Below are 20,096 nucleotides of genomic sequence, written 5' to 3' on the forward strand. Positions count from 1 at the left end.
CACAAGGTAGCTCATCTTCACGGTGCCCTTTGCAACTACACTGTGTTGGACCGCTTAGGTTCCACTACTGGAACAGTGATACACACACACAACTGCCAGAGGATTATGAGCACATTCTGTGTTAATCAGCCCTGTAACCCAAGTGAGGGGGAAAATGTGTGTGTTGCTAGTTAGTACTTTTGTGGAGCATAATGAATGTTTTATTTTGGGCTGCTCAACTGAAAAATGCCTTTGAAGATTTGCAGTCTGACTTAAGCTGTGTCCAGGCTCAGCTACATCAGCAGGAGCTCATGTTAAACGCTGACAAAACCAAACCAATATGCCATTATTCTCTAAATGAAAAATGACCCTCAAGTGCATCCTTGTCAGGTTACAGAGCTCTCTGAGAAAAATCAGAGGGTATCCCCCTGCTATTGTTTTACTCTTATGTTAGATCAGAGTTTTACTTTCCAACCTCCTGTAGAAGGTCTCATTGAAAACTTGTACTTCAGGAACAATTTCTAATAAGTTAGTAAGTGTGTAGAACAAACAAGGTACACACAGAATGAAAATACATAGAATAAAAAAGCCATGTATGACAATGGATATATTTTGATGGATGCGTGTTCAGTGCAGGATGTTAATATTGTGATTTATTAATAAGGCACTTTGACCTTTTAACAGGCCCAAGTATTTCCCACTGTTAGGATTATGCTGCCTTTTCAGTTTTCGCAAGAAACTTATAAATCAAATTTGGTGCAAGCTAGGAGAAAAACTCTTTTTAACAGAAATACTGTGAATACGATGGGCTGTGGAAGGAAGGTCTTAACAGCATACATAACTATTCAATCAATGTTTAAAAGACAGCATGAACGATGACTGCATCCGCTGTCCTACTGCCAATGTAAGTTACACAAGATCTTCCGAGAGACGTTCTACCTTTGCAATGGATGCAAAATGTCAGATGGGTCATTAACACATCATGTCTCTCTTTGGACATGTAACAAGTTGTATGCATACTGGACATGAATATTTAAATGTTATTCTTAGGCATTTGAGAAGAACTGGGAACCAAACCCACTTGTCGCCATCTTAGGAGGAACAAGAATTCTATCTACGGTTGATCGATATCAAAAACAGACTGTTTTACTTGGTATGGTGGTTGCATAAAAGAAACAAATACCAAAACCGAAAGACCTATTTTAAATTATGTGAAAGATGGACTGTGCACCATTGTATAAAGTTGGGTTAAGAGAAATGGTAAATGTACAGTGTTTAGGAGGGTTAAGTTTTTTCTAATAATGACAAGACAAGTCATTTTGATCTGGAACCCTTTATTTGGTTATGTATGGTATGAGGACAATACTATAATGTGGTAGGGCTCTTTTCACTGCGTACTATGTATGTACTATTACAGTAAATTTGATTTTCCATTACTTCTGGAAGTAATCACAACTGAGTTGTGCATGTGATGGATACATACACTGAATGTTCTGAGTGTATATGCTATGTAAACTGAAAATAAACATTTAAAAACACACCCCCCCCCCAAACAATTTCCTGGCATCTGGAACCAAAACAAACCAAAGCAAAGAAAGGTCTAACAGAGGCAGATCTGTATCTGACTGAAAACAGGAAGATGGCACCCTGAGGTCACAGGGGCCTGAAATTTGGTGCATATGAACACCAGAATGCTTCACTGAAACGAATGGGAGAGATTGCATTCAGGTCTGTCAAATACCACTACTACTAATACTAATACCACTGCTACTACTAAAATATACAGTGGAACTATGCATTGGCAGCACATTGTGGACATATAAAGAAATAGAGATTGTTAAGAGATTTACAGGATAGCTAGTCTTCAGGCAACAGTAAATAATACCTAACCAAAAAAACCCCAAAACAAAACAAAAGAAAAAACAAACAAACAAAAACCAAACAAAGTATGGATCCTCCAAAATCACTCCACAAAAATTTAGGTACTGGGCCAGTTGAGTTCAGCTAAATATAAACAAACAAACAAACCAACAAACAAAACCCTGCTTTAAAATAGGTAGATCAGCATTAGTTGTAATCTCTGTCTGATGTCACAGCTGCATGTTTTTTGACATATGTAGACTAAATTTAGGTTTTATAAAACCTTGTGCTGCCTGACTGTATTTGTGACCCAATTTATGTCTCAAACCTGTTGAAGTGATAGAGTATGTTGGATTTATGTGGGATTCTCATTTAGATGTCAGTCCCATTGATATGTGTCTTTAGAAGTGTGTTAACTGAAGATTGATTTTCTTCCTACAAAAATGGCCAATGGGGATTAAGAATAATTACAAAATTTAATAAAAAAAAAAATTCTTCTGTCTTTCACAAGACATTTTTAATACTGATATCATATTTTATGAATGCGATTGATTTGATACCTTTGGTTAAAGATTGCATATCACTGGATATACAAACTACAAACGTGTGAGCAAACACCAGAAATAATTTAGAAACACAAGCCATGATATTAATTAGTGTTATATTGGTTCTTAGACAGACATGAATTTTGGGAAAAATAATTATATCCGTGTAAGACCTGTGTGTGAGTATTTAAATGGCCAATATTTAAATGGATAGCCTAGATGACATAATGTAGTTACAGTGTAGGGAGCAATTGAATTGAATTCCTATCTTTGTTTTAGAGTACTAATCCATTTTTATAGTGTCCAAATTGTAAAATGAAACTGTGCTGTGATTTTGAGGGTACAATATGTGGTAATATCCAGTATTAATATCTAATGAATAATATTTAATGAATACTCCTGGTCTTTGTGGTTTTCATTAACATTAAATGAACAAACTGTTTTAATTAACCACAGTTTTTATTTAAGGTTCGTAACACAAGGCTGCCGCTCTTTTCAACTCAATTACAGGTTTTTTTTTTTTTTTTTGTTTTTTTTTTACAATTGCTAACAAGTGTTTATCTATACTTAAGACACTTTTTCTCTTAACACAGCAACACCCCTACATCATACAATTAGCCATTTAGCCAGTTAATTTTCTGCTCAAAACCACATTTTGTTCATTAAATACCAACTCTACATTTCAAAATGCTAAAAAACTTTCTTTACATGCACAGATTGTGTCAAAACACGGCAACCCTACTCAATATCAGATCATTCTTTCAAAACACCAGCACATGTTTTCTATACAAGAGGAACATATAGTCAATTACAGCACAATGACTTTAAAAATACTAACAGCTGATGGCATTACAGAAACTGCATTACTTTTTGTACTGTTCTCATTGTGTGTACTAACACCAATTTAACAGCCAGTCTAACCCCATCCATTAAATGCAGAAGAGTCAGGATTCATCTTAGTTTTCAACTTTAATAAGATGCCGGGATGCATTCATGAATTAGGAGTGAAACTGTAAAAAATGCAATAGAAATGAATGAGAAATCAGATTCTGAATACTGTACATCACAATGTTGTACTGAGGAAATATAACAAATTCTTCAGATTGGACAAAAGGATGTCAGTGATTGTAAAAAACTGTATCACAAAGCAGCCATTCACCTAAGTCCCTCAGGTAAACTAATTACAGACTACTGGTATCTAGTGGGTCTGCTGTAGTGCTGCATAATTATATGTCACAAAGTCCCCAAATCGGTGATTGCATACCAAAATGCATTGCAAGCCTCTTTTTTACTCAGCACCGAACCTTGCAAGACAACATTATCCTGTCTTTCACCATATCTTGTTTACAAATCCAGCCATTTTATTTCTCAAAAAACTGATACACAGTTTTTTTTTGGTGTAACATGGGTACAATAAAAATAACGAAGCCAGGCTATCAATCGGGAATATCCCCTTTTGTGAAAGCCAGCATCCATTAGAAACTCACAAATCCTACTTTATACAAAATCATGTCACAGCCTGCACCTTGGTTTGGACTTTTGTTTTGAAATGTCTTGCGCTCCTGTTCTGTGTCTGTCTCTGCCCCTCACCTGATTCTGTTTATTCTATTCATTAACCTCGTTGTAGCCTTGTTAAGTTGCGCCAATCATGTCTCCCCTGTTTAGTTCTCCTTCTGTATTTAAGTCCTTGTGTTTGCCTTGTCCTTTTGTCTGTTGTTGTTAGTGTTTGGCTGCACCTTTTTGTTACTGGTCTTTGTTCCTGTTTGCACCTGTTTATTTGTCAACATTTTGTAAGTAAAGTCCTCCTTTTTTGTCACCACCATCATTGTGTCTTGCGCTTGGGTCCTGCACCACTCCACGCCTGACAAACCATCAGTTCATGATGTTATAGCTAGGATTGACTTTAGAAACCGATATTTTGTACAAGAAGAAAAAGCAGTGGTATCATCTGCTGTTTATTAGTCTTTAAAGAAAAAAAAATGTGTGTATTTAAAATTGATGAAAGCAAGTTTCCTGGGGTTTTTTGCACATCCAATCTCAGTGTAAACTCAAAGTGATGGCACTGTGGAAATGTAATGGCACAAAATGTACAGAAACAGCCATGTTTGACGTCTGCTGTCTTGCACATCATGATATTTTGTATTCTTTATTCTCATGTATTAGCCTATAGTCGGCAACACCCATTCTCTCCAAACTGAGAATCGCGATATCAAATTATTCTTACAAAAGTCTTAACTTGTAGAGAGGCAATTTTTCAAACCTTCCTGTTCAAAGTGGTGTCATCTGACCAGGCAATGCTGTTGGGTGATTCTTCAATTATAGTAATTTGTGTCTCTGGAGGAAATAAGAGATTCTGCATTTTTACTTGTTACACTTACTTCACACCAAGAGGACTTTATAAAAAATAAATAATAGTTGGGCCGCAGTGGGTAGTGCTGTCGCCTCACAGCAAGAAGTTCTCGGGTTAACCACTAATGTACCTGAGCGTCCTGTGAGACAAGCATTTTGTTTTCAGTATACCGTGTATTCTCTGAGTTTGATGATGGCTGTTTAACTGAATCAAATATAGAGGAAAATGTGGGTTTTGTTCATTCCAGTCTCTAAGGAGAAAAAAGCTACTCACCCTCTACAGTGTGTATTTAAATATTTGAACTGACATTCTGCACATACAAATTGAACCTCTGTCCAAGATTAGTGTATCAAATATTTTAGGAACTATAATCTTTTATTAATTCCTTCATTTAATTAGTGAAGACAGCTCCAGTCAAATACAAGTCGCTTTCCATAAATCCCCAGAATATGTAAATGGGTTGGGTGGGGCTCTAATTAAATATGCACACTACAAGACACGTGCATGCAGTCATTGGTTGTTATGGTCTTTACTTGTGGGAGTACGATTTTGTCCCCAGTCTGTCAGGGCATTCCCATTAGTTTGGCGTGTTTCCAGTCAAATGTCCTCCTAAGTGAGCAAAAACAATTACACAAACACACACCCTGCATAAACAAGCATGTTGTTTGTGATTCAAATGTCCCTGAAAATAACGAGCAGAAAAAGCTATAGAGAGACAATAAAGGAGAGTGAGTGCATCAAAAAAACAAACTGTGTGTCTCTCTTTATCCTCCTCTTCTCCAATCCAGAATTATTCCTTTGCAAGTCTCCCTTCTTAGCACACTAGATCACACTTCTCCCTCAATTTGTGTGATGTCTTTTCCCAGCCTGTCAAATACATTCAGTCAATTCTATATGTGTCACGTAGAGAAGCTTGGTCTGTCAAATAGAGAGAGAGGTCCTATATGCTGTGATTGAGTTGGATATGTGCCAATGAATAAAACATGCATCTCTTCTAAAGTTACCTCTTCTTATTAACTATCCAACTGCTTTTTCTCTCCACAGGCTGGCACTGGCTCTAACTTCTGTTGCTTCAGTGCAATGTGGAAAATGAGTCCTTATCTTGGTCCCAAAATTGCTCCTGTGTAATTACAAGAGTGAGTAAGAGAGAGAGGCAGGGAGAGAATGACGTTAACTGAGCAGAGTGAATCGTACTGTTAACAGAGGAGAGGACCTGGTTGTGATGATATTTGTGTGTCACCGGCTTTTGCCTGTGGCCCAGGAGCAGTGTTGTATCAGTCAGTGAACCAGGGACACAGTCATAGGACCTGCTGTCTGTCACAGGCACTTCAGCAAAGGCTGTGTGTACATTGTTTGTTTAGTTTTTGTAACAGTAGAATACTGTTGTGGATGAATTGGACCATTATAAAATTAAGGCCTCTCTTCTGTCAGACAGACTCATTTACAGACTCCAGCATAGATACCTATGCATTTATGATCTGTTATAGTCTGTCTGCCATTGTGTGTAGTTGTGTGAGAGTGTGTGTCTGGTGCGTGTGTGTGTATGCCTTACAGACTCACTTACATACTCCCACATACATTACCATACCATGCATTTATGCCCATTTTTAGTGTGTCTGTGTGTGTTTGTGTGTGTGTATGTATATGTGTGTGTGTATGAGTCCCTCTGGTCTCTCAATAGATGGCACCCTTGCTCCACTGAGACATGGAGCAGAACACCATTGCTGCAGAATGACTGATAACACTAGTACTCTCTCCCCTTCTATATATATATATATATATATATATATATATATATACTTCAGTTCTTTCCTCTTCCTTTTTCTATCTCTTTCTCTTTTTGCTTTCTCTCTCTATTACACACACGCATACACACACATAAAGAGTCCAGCTCCACCTTGAGCCCTTCAGCACTTTTGAGCAGTGTATAGCCCAGTTAAAGAGGAAATATCTGTCCCTTTGTCCCAGCCGGGAAGCAGAATGTCTGATAGAGAGAATGGGTGGGTGACGGAGATAGTGGGAGAGAGCTGAGACAGCATGATGACAGCTGTCTCACTGTTCCATCTGCTCTCTCTCCTCCCTCTGCAAATTATTCTGTTTGTGCTGGAGTGTGTGTCTGTGAGTATCAAGTGCTTGTCAGCTGTAGTTACAAACAGACCCTCGCTGGCACAGTGCAACCCTATATTTTTAAACTCACACAATGATAAAGGTGCTGATGAAAGAGCTCTACCTGCTCCTCAGACTCTGTGTTGGTACTAATTCAGAGAGCAGCTCCTCTTTCTGCCATTATACAGCTGTACAGGAGCTGAAAGACATTTTTGCAATGAAGAAGATGATAGTGGGGGGAGAGAGAGAGAGAGAGAGAGACTGTCCGAATGTACTATAGGAACAAAAAAGATTGAAAATGCAATCCAAATAACTCATATTGTGTGATGATATCAACAGCATCCAACAACTGAATAAATGGACAACTTCATAAAATGTGCATCCGTTCCCTGGTAAGAGACACACTTATTGGAAAAACCCATTGCATCTTTTTTTTCTTTTTTTTTTCTTTTTACCATGGAGGATTTGTGTTCTGGGGTGTTTGGGTGGAGTAGTGGCATAAGCTTATAAAGCTATAATTCAACTGTAATTCCTGACTAACCAGAGCATACCAGCATAGCAAACTGAAACACCCTCTGTGTATCTGTTTGATTTATATTGAAAGCTATTTTACCATTTCTCAAACTGCTGACATGACTGACATATGCAGTTTTTATGTATTATTTATTCTGAGTGATAACTGGGAAGTGGGAAAATAATTTCTCAAAATGAGCAAATCTGAGCCATTCATTTTGGATTAGGAAATTGTAAAGAAAGAGCAATATTCTAACTAAATGGGAATATTCTACTTATCTTTAAAATGTTTAAGTTCCCATATCTAGTAGAGCCCTGTGGGAGTACCCAGCTGCACCATTTTATGTTTTGTCCTGGGTGAAGTGGATAGACAGAAGAGGTGTTTTGTCCTGGGTGAAGTGGATGAATGAAAGGGGTGTTTTGTCCTGGGTGAAGTGGATGGATGAAAGAGGTGTTTTGTCCTGGGTGAAGTGAATGAATGAAAGGGGTGTTTTGTCCTGGGTGAAGTGAAAGAATGAAAGGGGTGTTTTGTCCTGGGTGAAGTGGATGGACAGAAGTGGTGTTTTGTCCTGGGTGAAGTGGATGCACAGAAGAGGTGTTTTGTCCTGGGTTAAGTGGATGGATGAAAGAGGTGTTTTGTCCTGGGTGAAGTGGATAGACAGAAGAGGTGTTTTGTCCTGGGTCAAGTGGATGGACAGAAGAGGTGTTTTGTCCTGGGTTAAGTGGATGGACAGAAGAGGTGTTTTGTCCTGGGTTAAGTGGATGGACAGAAGAGGTGTTTTGTCCTGGGTTAAGTGGATGGATGAAAGAGGTGTTTTGTCCTGGGTGAAGTGGATGAATGAAAGGGGTGTTTTGTCCTGGGTGAAGTGAATGAATGAAAGGGGTGTTTTGTCCTGGGTGAAGTGGATGAACAGAAGAGGTGTTTTGTCCTGGGTTAAGTGGATGGATGAAAGAGGTGTTTTGTCCTGGGTGAAGTGGATGAATGAAAGAGGTGTTTTGTCCTGGGTGAAGTGGATAGACAGAAGAGGTGTTTTGTCCTGGGTTAAGTGGATGGACAGAAGAGGTGTTTTGTCCTGGGTTAAGTGGATGGACAGAAGAGGTGTTTTGTCCTGGGTTAAGTGGATGGACAGAAGAGGTGTTTTGTCCTGGGTTAAGTGGATGAACAGAAGAGGTGTTTTGTCCTGGGTTAAGTGGATGGATGAAAGAGGTGTTTTGTCCTGGGTGAAGTGGATGAATGAAAGGGGTGTTTTGTCTTGGGTGAAGTGGATGAACAGAAGGGGTGTGACCTACAGAGAAGGCTTTTCGGACTTGTTCCCCAGGTTTATCTACTCCACTGTATTATAAGGCAACTATAAAAGGACAGTTACGATCCCAGTAATCAGTCAATAGATACATCAAATTTACCGTCAGCGAATTAGTGAAAAACTCCTTAATGGTCAATATGTGCAATGGTTATTATTATATTAACACTATGATATGAAGTTAATGGCCCAGTTGTCACAAATGTTACATGTATATATATGTATATTAAAAGTATATGTATGGAAAAAATATACTGTACATCTTATCCTCAGTCATATGCAGGCCACTAGACAGTGAACATTTCCATTTCATGTTTTTTTTTTTTTTTGTAGACATCCCTGATTCCATAATGTGCTTTTAGCATGAGTAACGCCCTTATCAGTTCACAGTCTGGTATTTCAAACATCAGGGAATGCCAATGCACATACTTTTAGTTTTCCTCTGGTCACAGGGTCCTTCCCCTTTGACTTCCACTGCAACGTCAGGTCCTTGAGTAAAGGAAGAGTTTGGTAGAGGAACACAAAAGTGTGGCTGAAGGCTTTGTTTGGAATTCCCAGCAGTTGTTTTCCAGTGCTTAAGCAAAATTATAAGATTACATCACAACTTATGAAAGTGTTTATATTTGAATCTGAGTCTAAGATTTCATTCATTTACTTCATCTTCAGTGTGCTTTGTTGCAATGAAGATTGGCCATGAATGACATGATCTCAGCTCTAAGCTGACCGTAGGCCTTCCTCAGTGCTCCTCTAACTGATGTAAGAAGGCCTGACTTGAAGATTACTGTTAGAGTTGACAGGTTGATTGACATTTTCCAGCCCCAATTTCACCTAAAATTACTAAAAAGATACTTTACTTGATACTTCACTGTATGTAGCTACATAAATTGAACTATGAGCTCAATTTGCCCTTCCAGGGACTAATAAACATGTGAGGCCCAGAATTACTTCTACTTGCTGCAAAAACTGAAGTTGGGTTTGGTTAGAAACAAGTTGACAGGGAATTTAGTGAAATGCTTTGTGTCCCAGAGAGCAAAGATTTTGGCAGAAAATATCCAAATAAAAAGGTTGACTTGGAGAGCAGCAGTAATTTAGAGGAAAACAGCCCAACATGAAGAAGCCAATGGGGTGATGAGAAAACAGAGAGTGAAGATTTAAACAGAAAACCCTCAAGTAAAAAGAAGAGCGACTGGGAATGTAACAGTGATTTGGAAGATTAAACCAGCTAAAAAGCAAGGAGTAAAGTACAGGGAGTGGGAATAAAACTGGAAATGAAAAAATTAATGACTCCAGTGAATGAGACTGGGAGGATGGAAGCGAGGATGGAAGCAATGATGGAGAGGAAGAGGAAGAAAATACAGCCCACAAAAAAGATGAGAAGATGAATTGAGTGACCAAAAAGAAAATAAAGATGTGTGCTTAGACATGGTTAATGTCTGTACCAGAATATCTCTGAATCTGCTCAATAGAGAATCAGTAATTTACTGATGAAAACTGACCATTGTATCCTGGTACCCACTCTCATCTAAAGCATTTGATCAAATGCCTCTTTCAACAACAGCACTACCATCAGACAATAAATGACCCTCATCATTGTACTAATCCAATGAAATGAAAGAAGAAGAAATATACTTTTGAAGAGAATAATATCTTCTATAATATCTTGTGACACTTTTCTGCAGCAGGCAGACAGTGGGAGATGCATCAGGTACATGTGTGTAGAACATGGCCATGGTGGAGGAGAAGCATTCATGTAGGATTAAAAAATGCTTCATTTGACATGACTACAGAGAGATTCAGAAGAACAGGCATGGGTCAATGTTTCATTCCAGGTATGATGACTCATCCCACTCACCACGTTATCCCTATAGAAGACTTCCTAATTTGAGTACAAGTTGCGCTGACTCAGAATTTTGTTTGAAGGAACCTTGACCAAAACCCTGGCAAAAAAGCAAAAAGCAGGCAGTTACAATCATTGACTGGATGGTATCACTGAACAAACAAATTTTGCAGAAGTAATCAGAAAAGCCTGTCATCCAGTTACATTATTACAGTATGTGGATGTTGCTGCAGCTCTTTGCACACATGCTGTGAACCTGTTGACCATTCATACTCCTGATACTCATACAAAAATATAGTACTTTAAGAATACTGAAAAAAGTAAATATAGGCTACTATATATTGTTATATTATTATTAGTATAAACTATATACCTTCAGGACTGTGGGGAAAGAAAGTCCAAGACGAAGGCCTTTCAGAAGTAGTAGAGACTCCTCAGGGCTGGTTTAATGTGGAAGGAATTGAGCTTTAGAAGTTACGTCAGTACCCTCTATGTTAATAGCCAAGCTCTTGTTCAATAGCCGGACGTCCTTCTCTTCATTCAACATTACACAATGGCATGTCTGGGTGCTGTATTTGTCTCTGTGCAGGAGGCTGACACATGACAATATTTGACACGAGTTGTGACATTTCACAATCCTGTGATGTTCCGCTAAACAATAGTGTGAAAAGATTATATCCCTTGTGGCAATCAACTAAGGAAACCCAAATGCAGAACACAACTCAGGTTTTAGAATGAAGGAGTGTTTATTGACAAGTTGCAGAATGGAGAGGGGATCAGGCAGAGGAAATGAAGGTAGCCGACAAGGAAGCGGATGACGAGCGAGGTTGCAGAGTGGAGCTGAGAGCGAAGAGGAGTAGTTGGACCAAGGTGACGGAGCTGAAGCGGTGACAGGCAGGCGAAGGGCACACAGGGGACGTGATGTGGCATGGAGGTAATCCTTTCGGGAAAGAACAGGCAGATAATACTGAGATGCAAACCACAAACACCAAAAGAATACAAAGCGAGACCAGGAAGCGAGTTCTACCACACTGGCTGAAACAACGATCTGGCGACGAGTGGATGAAACACCGGGGTTTAAATACTCTGACGTGATGAGGTGACTGATCACAGGTGTGTTGGCAATCTGGAAGTGTAGAGAGACCAAGCCCACAACACACACGTGCACGCACAACAGAGAAGACAAACCAACAGGGGGAGCACAGGGAAAGGGAAACAGTGGAAACATAAGGAATAGACTGACAAAATAGCCTTAACCATGACATCCCTAGCCTTAAGCTCATGCCTAAATTGACCACTGGTCACTTTCTTCATGTTTGTCACATTTTGGTTAAAATATCATCTGAAGGATCAGGTTAAAAAAGAAAATGAGAATGAAGAAAGGAGAATCCACAGAATGAATCAAATATTTGATGGTGCCTTGATCTCTATGCTTTGGATAGACATCTACTTCAGATCATACACTTTCAAATTTATCATAGGTGCCTTTGTTAAACTCTGGAAGTGCCATCATTGACAGTCATGCCTGTGGAGATCCTTGAATTGAACTGAACAGAGAGAGAGAGAGAGAGAGAGGCAGCTAGCGTCTAAATGTTAATGTTCTGCGTGGTTGCTGTAGCTCAGAGGGGAGAAATCCAGGACTTTGTGTGTGTGTGTGTGTGTGTGTGTAAAAGAAGCCAAGGAGAATGAGTGGTTCCTGAATTGGAAGTGACATTCACAGGTAATGCTACTTCAGGAGAGCAGGGCTGGGGGTACATTGTAGAAGAGGGCAGTGTACATGGGCATTCACCCCCTTTTCCCATACCAACCCAGCCTAAGACCTCAAGCAGAAAATTACATACACAGGGTGGGTCAAAAGCAAGAGCATTTCCCACTCGGTTTTTCATATGCTGCCCACATTCATTAGCTCTCAGATTAGATTTTTCTCTAGTAATTTTCTCCCCTCTCCAACACCCCTTCTCTTATTTGATGACTCTCTCTACCTCACTCTGTCCCTAGAGGACTATCTGCCTTGATCTCTGTGCTGTGGAGAGACTTTGTTTCTGCCCCTGTCACTTGTTCTATTACACTTCTCTCCATCTTCCTCTTTTTTTTTGACCAGATTTAGAGGATGTGGGGCCCAGCAGAGTAATGACTGTGGACCCCAAGATCTGTGTACCAGAAGAGCATGCCTGACACACCAGTACCAAACTAGTATGGCTGAGGAATGGATTCTCATGTTTTACTGGTTGTTTTGTTAAGTACTCCAACTAGGTTCTTAATATACAAACAATTCAATATGGCAGTCCTACATGATGGACCTCAGGGGAAGCATTCCATGACCCCCAAAAGATTTCTAAAATCCTATTAGATGAACGTAAGCATGCAGTGAGTAATGGCTGAGTGTGTGTGTGTGTGTTTTGGGGGGGTCCTTGTGTTCAGTTTTGGGTCATGGACTGACAATGGCTTGGTTTAATCTCCAAAGATACAATGGAGTGGAGAATGTGTGTAGTGTGAGATGTGATCTGAGAATGGACACTGATAGTAGCCAGTAGGAGCTGTTCTTAATTGGCTGTGGGTATGTGGTATATATTTACCACGTAATGATACTGGGGTCTACACTGGTGATCTTCGTCACAAACTTTTGTCATTGTCTTCTATCATTAATTTTATTTGTGTTTTCTGCAAATTATTCTCTTAAAAATGTATTGTAAAAATCCATTGCATGTCCCTGTAACATTCCATTCTCCAGTGTCATTCGGATTGTTTCTAAAGTTTTCATCACACTTATTATAGTTGTGGAGACTAATAATGCAACAAAATTAGAATTCATTAATAATATGATTACTATGAATATACTTCTTAAAAATAATCAAACATTAAGTATTTCAACTCACCTGGTGCAATTAAACACAGCTTTTTTCTGACACGAGTCATCAGTTTTTTTTCCCTCTCTCCCGGAACTTAGGGAGGCTGGATGCATGTGGATGTACTTTACTAAATTGCAATCCACATCCGTAGCATTAAACAGGCAAAAGGTTGAGACCGAGATAAGGTTTATAAGGACAATCCAGGAATCATAAAAAGTAGACTAAACGAGGTCAGTACACAAGGAAAACACTTAGATTCAGATTAACACTCTAATGATTGAAAAACTTTGCAAAAAAAAATTAATGAATCAAAGTGGTATACATGAACACAGGGAGAAAAGAGGTAATAAAATGAAACAGGTGTGTGTGATAATTAGACAATGAGCAGAATTCAAGTTTCAAGTTTATTTAGAGCCCAATATCACTGTTTACAGTCTCAATGGGTTTTACAGGCCACAATAGTCAAAATCAAAACAGGACGGCAACCCCTGACTTAATCCTCATGGCGGGCAAGAAAAAACTCCCCAAAAACCCGAAAGGGAAATGGGAAAATGGGAGAAATCTGGAGAAGGACCACAAAGACAGGAGACCCCTCCTTGGCCAGACAGGTGTGCAATAGGTGCCGACCCAGCGGGCAGTTACAATTGCAAGTAAATTAGAGCATGAACAAAGGGGATGGCAATGCTGACAGGAGGCTGACAGGGGGATGAAAGATGATAACACCAGGATGGATCAGTCCAGAGGGCAGGAGGAGTCAGGATCACTGGTATCTCAGGAGTAGCATTGGTGGCGAGTAGCATGCGTGGCTCAACAGAGAGAGAGAGAGAGAGAGACATTGTTAGATGTTAATTTCCACAGAATGGTTAAGGGAAAATATACATCGTGTGCCGAGTGCAGGCAGGGTCTCCAGCAAGACTAGTTATTACAGCATAGTTAAAAGGGAGAGCTAGAAGGTAATATGGACATGAGGGCACTCTGGGACACAAGACGGCCACCCACTACACCATCAACAAACCTGAGTGAACATGTTAGAGGGGGGGGCGACAGCATCCAAACATCCCAGTTCACCAAACATTCTATGCCCGAGAACCCTCCAGATCTGCTCGTTTACCTAGTAAAGAGCTGTTAGCAAAAGGCTTGGCTAAACAGATAAGTTTTCAGCCTTGACTTAAACATAGAGACTGTGTCTGAGTCTTGAACATTAATTGGGAGGCTGCTCCATAAGTGTGGGGCTCTGTAAGAGAAGGCTCTGCCCCCTGCTGTAGCCATCACAACTCGAGGTACCAACAAATAGCCTGCACCTTTTGATCTAAGTAGGTGTGGTGGATCATAAAAGATCAAGAGTTCGCGCAGGTACTGTGGCGCAAGACAGTTTAATGCTCTATAGGTTAATAGTAAGATTTTAATCAATACGAGATTTGACTGTGAGCCAGTGCAGTGTGGACAATGGTTAGTAAACTGGAGAATCTGAGTATACATCAAAACACACACGCTCACACTTACACTCACTCATGCACCAAAAATCATATACTTACATCAACACAATCGATTTGTATTATGCAACAGTATGCTCCAAATGTAAGCAACTCAGAGCTGGCACAGGCACACACTCATGTCCTCTCTCTCTTACACACACACATACACACACACACACAGATACAAAGAGAGAAGCATTAAAGTTTAGTTTTAGGCTGGGGCGAAGTATGTCTCTATTGTGTAGTCAGTAGGGGAGCTCGTTTGGGTTCTGCTAAATGAAGCGTTCCTGTGGAGGAGTGCTGCAGATTCATGAGGGCAGTGCGTTTCTCACTCGACTGCGGCCATTGCCTCGCCCACACACTGATACAATAGCTCTCTTTACTTTAGGCCACTCATTCACCTGATATTGACACACACACATAGTCACAGACCAACACACAACACTGGCAGGGAATATGCCACCAAATCCCCTAGCTACAAAGAAATATGTGAATACTAAAGCAGGTTTGCACAGTCTGCACATATTCTATGCTACACATATCCTGTTCTGTCTAATTTACATTTCATATTGTCCCCTGTGTTTACTGTGCATTTACCTCACACTGTGTGCATATACTTTATACTGTTGTGCATTTATTTTATAACACTCCTGTATATTTATTATATTGTACTGTATCATATTTATAGTGTTATGCCTGTATTGTAATGTCTAGATTACACTATGTGTTGCTAGTCTTACCCTGTCCTGTTTGCTTGCACTATGTGTAGACTTCTGTACACTGGCTCTGTCTTGTAGGCTGCACTGTGGTCCAGGAGAAATGTTATTTATTTCATTCCACTCTCTACTTATGTACGGATGGGATGGCAATAAAGTTTGCTTGACTTGACTTGAAAGAAAGAAACAAAGAAAAAATAAAGAGATAGATAGATAGATAGATAGATAGATAGATAGATAGATAGATAGATAGATAGATAGATTACATTACATTACATTACATTTATTTGGCTGATGCTTTTATCCAAAGCGACTTACAAGTGGGAAACAATTCAAGCTCCAGGATAGTGAGAGACCTGAGAGTAGGCGCTAAGTGTGAGCAATAAGTGGTGAGTGCGACTTTCCTTCAAGATAGAGGGAGGAGAGTAAATATAGAAGAGCACCTTGGGTGTGAGTAAGGCGTGTTAGGGGGTTAGAGCTGTTAGTTGTTTGGGGAGCAGGTGCTCTCGGAACAGGTGGGTCTTCAAGAGGTTCTTGAAGATAGAGAGGGATGCCCTTTCTTGGATGGTAGTGGGTAGCTTGCTCCACCATTGAGGAACCACAAACGAGAACAGCCTGGACTGAGATTGCCTTGTGTGTACGGATGGCAGTACCAGACAATGTTCCTTGGAGGAACGCAGTGGACGAGAAGGAGCATAAGCCTGTATTAGTGAGTTTAGGTAGATGGGTGTGGACACAGAAGTCACTCTGTAAGCGAGTGTCAGTGACTTGAATTTGATTCAGGTGGCTACGGGTAGCCAGTGGAGGTTGATAAGTAATGGTGTGACATGTGGCCTCTTAGGTTGATTGAAAATCAGACGTGCCGCCGCGTTCTGGACCATCTGTAGGGGTCTCACTGTGCATGTTGGGAGATCTGCTGGAAGGTTATCACAGTAGTCGAGCCGTGATAGATAGGTAGGTAGGTAGATAGATAGATAGATAGATAGATAGATAGATAGATAGATAGATAGACAGAATATGGGCTTAAACCTGTGACATTTGTCTGTCTGAATCACCCCTCTCTGCCTCACTTTGCTCCCTTCATCTGTTGGCTGATGGTAAATAAATGGCGGCCCTTTGCTTTGTAATAGTTTACACATGATTGAAGGTGATGTCAACAGTCAGAGGGCTAGGGGAGACTTTGGGCTGGATCACTGTGCAAAGCCTTCTCCCCTGCCTTGTTTTATAGCTGTGCTGGAAAAAATACCCATCTTTTCTCTAGCCACAAATTATCCCACCCACGTAAGCCCTGTTGGATTTATGGGTCTTGGTTAACACCTGACCAAATTTAATGTTAAGCTCAAATATGTGAGGAGAGGGGAGAGAGAATGAGAGGGAGAGAAAGAGAGACAGAGAGGGAGAGGGAGAGAGAGAGAGAGAGGGAGAAGGAGAGAGAGACACAGAGGAAGGAAATAAAGACAGAAAGAAAGAAAGTAAGAAAGAAAGAAGAAAAGAAAGAAAGACAGAAGGTTTGCCTTGAAAAGGATACCATGTTGAATGTGACTGGATGTTGTTAAAATTCCAACCGTGTCATGTCCAATTACAAATCCTCTTAACAATCCATTTCATTATAAATTCAATGGTTGATTTTTACGTTGGTATAATTTTTTTTTATCTTAACCCTAATTCAAAATTTTACTTGTTGTTTTGTTAGTTCACTTTCATTTTTGTAATTGGGGAAAAAGACACAAAACTGAATATCAGCTTAAGCATCGATAATGTTCTCTCACTCCTCGTCATCAACATCATCACACCTCTTAATATCATCATAAATGCCCCATCACCTAATTACAGCATTAATAATGTCTCCACAACGCCCTGTAGTGTCAGTAATGTTTAACCACCTCATTACAGCATTAATAATGTCCCCACAAAAATATCTTGTTATGATTAGAGAGCAGCTGTATAAAATGTACCTTTTACCTAATAGCATCCCAGAGATTGTACATTAAACTTGGAGTTACAAGGGGGTACACAAATTCAAATTAATAACCCATTATTTCTCACATATATGTGATGAAAGTCAGATTGTATGAGAATGCTGAAGACGACTTCTATCAGTAATTTGTTTTGCCTCTCAGCCACAGAGTGATGACAGATTGTCAGAACTTGAGAATTTGGGAAAACATGCCAATTTGTTAGTAACTCATTTGGCTAACAACAGTGATGAAAGGAACTCTGTTCAGATTTGTGGACACAAGTAGACATACTGATAAGTTGTTTAGCACCTTTTAGCTTTTCAAAAGTAATGATAGTACTGTAGAACTTAGCAAAGTGACATCTTTGAGTCAAGATGCCTTAGAAGTAGGCTGCTAAGTGAATTTCTGTGCATGTTTTTGTAATGCAAATATGTATTTGTTTTACTTCAGAAAAACAAACAAACAAACAAAAACAAAACAAAACAAAACATTGAACCACACACAATGAGCAAACTAAATATAATTACTCAACAGACTTTTTTTTGGGGCCAATTACAGTCAGCAAGAACTTTTAGCTTCAACGTACTGATAATGAAACAATGAAAATCTCCAATAAGTTGAGTTCTATCCAGCTAGCTGTGCACGTGAGGTTTAAGAGGTTTAACAGAGTACAAGTGAAGATAATGTAAGACATATTACCGAAACAACAACAGAAATAAAAAGTACTTCATATCTTAAAGAAAAGACATCAAGAGGTGGAAGAGAAAACAAAACAAACTAATCTGTCTCATTGGACTCCCAGAGGGCACAGAGGGGCAAAGCCTAATAAAGTTTTTGAATAGATAGCTATCAATTGTTTTAAGTTGTTTTAAGGAGGACAAACCCAATATGTCTTCACAGATTGAGTTGGCCAGATGAATTTTGTCTTGGGCCCAAAACCCAAACAAACTGAGAAAAATGTTAATCAAGCGTCTATGTGTGAGAGACAAAGATTTCTTCAACTGTCAGGGAGCAGAATGGATTATATCATAAAATTCTTGAGTCTTATTTTTTCCTGACTCTAGTCCGGAGACTGTGAATAAACAGAAACTAATGGAAAACCTGGAGACAGAACTTAGATGCATCCATAGAAACAGTACGTTTTTCAACGTGAACCTTTGAGGGATTTCAACAGCAGCCATCTGACTTGAGTGTGAGAAATGTAGAATGTGGTGTGAGTGTTGAAAATGAACTGACTCAAAGTGATAACCTCCAATTCTACGCTTTCAGTAAAGCAGTAAGTGCTTTGGGCTGTGAATGTTGTTTGTCGAATACTTACTGGGCAGGCTGTGGCAGGCCATTGTGTTGCATTACCAGGACAGCTGGGCCTGACTCCAGATAAGGGACTACTCAAATTAGGCTGCAGCCTATTGACTTGGTATAACCTCTGGTTTGTTTTAATGATAAAGTGTTGGCAGGGCGGATAATGATTGCAATGTGGTTTGTGATGCTGGAACTCACCCAAGGAACAGGGAGCTGGTGCAGATAGAACTTGTGATCTAGGGAATGGTATACTGCCTACTTGCTATGAAGGAGAGAGACAAATGTGATGGTTTAGTTCAACACAGGGAAATAATTTGTGAGGAATTTACTGTGCAATGGAATGCATAAATATACAATTTGTCATCATGACCATGGTGTTTAATAAACCAAATAACACACTTATTTAGAGTATTAAAGGATTTATCTGGATTATATGATGTTGTAGCTTGGATTAATATGATTATCTGTCACTACTTTTCCTGCTGAAGGTATTAATAACACCATCAAGAGGAAGAAAATCCTTATTTAACTGAAACATTGTGCAATATGACACAGATGCTTTATCAGAGATTCGGAGCATTATTAGTCATGCAGGGAATGTGATGGAAAAGTTATTTCTCCATAATACAATTGAAAGTCTCAAGTGGTGGCAGCTGAACATGTGGAGGCCCATCAGTTCCACCATTATCTGCAGTAATGTTCTTAACATTGGTGTGTTAAGTGATTTATTTTTTAGCTTCCATATTGCACCAAGGCTTATAGTGTTGGGTAATCAAGTTGCCAAACTATGATTCAATTTGACATGTTTTCTTTGTTTGCATGGTTGGTCATATGTTAGTGCTTTGACAGATTGTAATAAGACATAGCTATGTCACTATTAATTCACATGGTTCGTGTAGGATCAGTTTGCTTTGGACTTATAGGTTCTCTAAGTTCTGAATGACATTCACAGCTGAATGACAATACTCATAACGACAGCACTTATTTCAGGACTGTCTTTTGTCTCATGTCAGTGTAGTTATGCAAGTGTATTGCATAAGTTGCCATGGGAAAAAGCATCTGCCAAATGAATAAATGTAAGTGTAAATGTAAATCATCATGTCAAAAGTGTGTCACAGGTGGTCAAGTCGTTGTTAAGTGTAACATAGAAAATGAAAAATATACTTGTAAAGGAGGGCGGCCCCTTTAACTGAGGGCGGCCCCTTCCCTGTCCATGCAAAGCCATACGGACGATCAGCCAATCAGAGCACAGCGTACAACAGCAAGGCGAAAGGGGAGAAAACAAGTTAGAGCAGGACACCAAAT

This window comes from Chanos chanos, chromosome 7 (assembly GCF_902362185.1).
Source record: "Chanos chanos chromosome 7, fChaCha1.1, whole genome shotgun sequence".
NCBI lineage: Eukaryota > Metazoa > Chordata > Actinopteri > Gonorynchiformes > Chanidae > Chanos > Chanos chanos.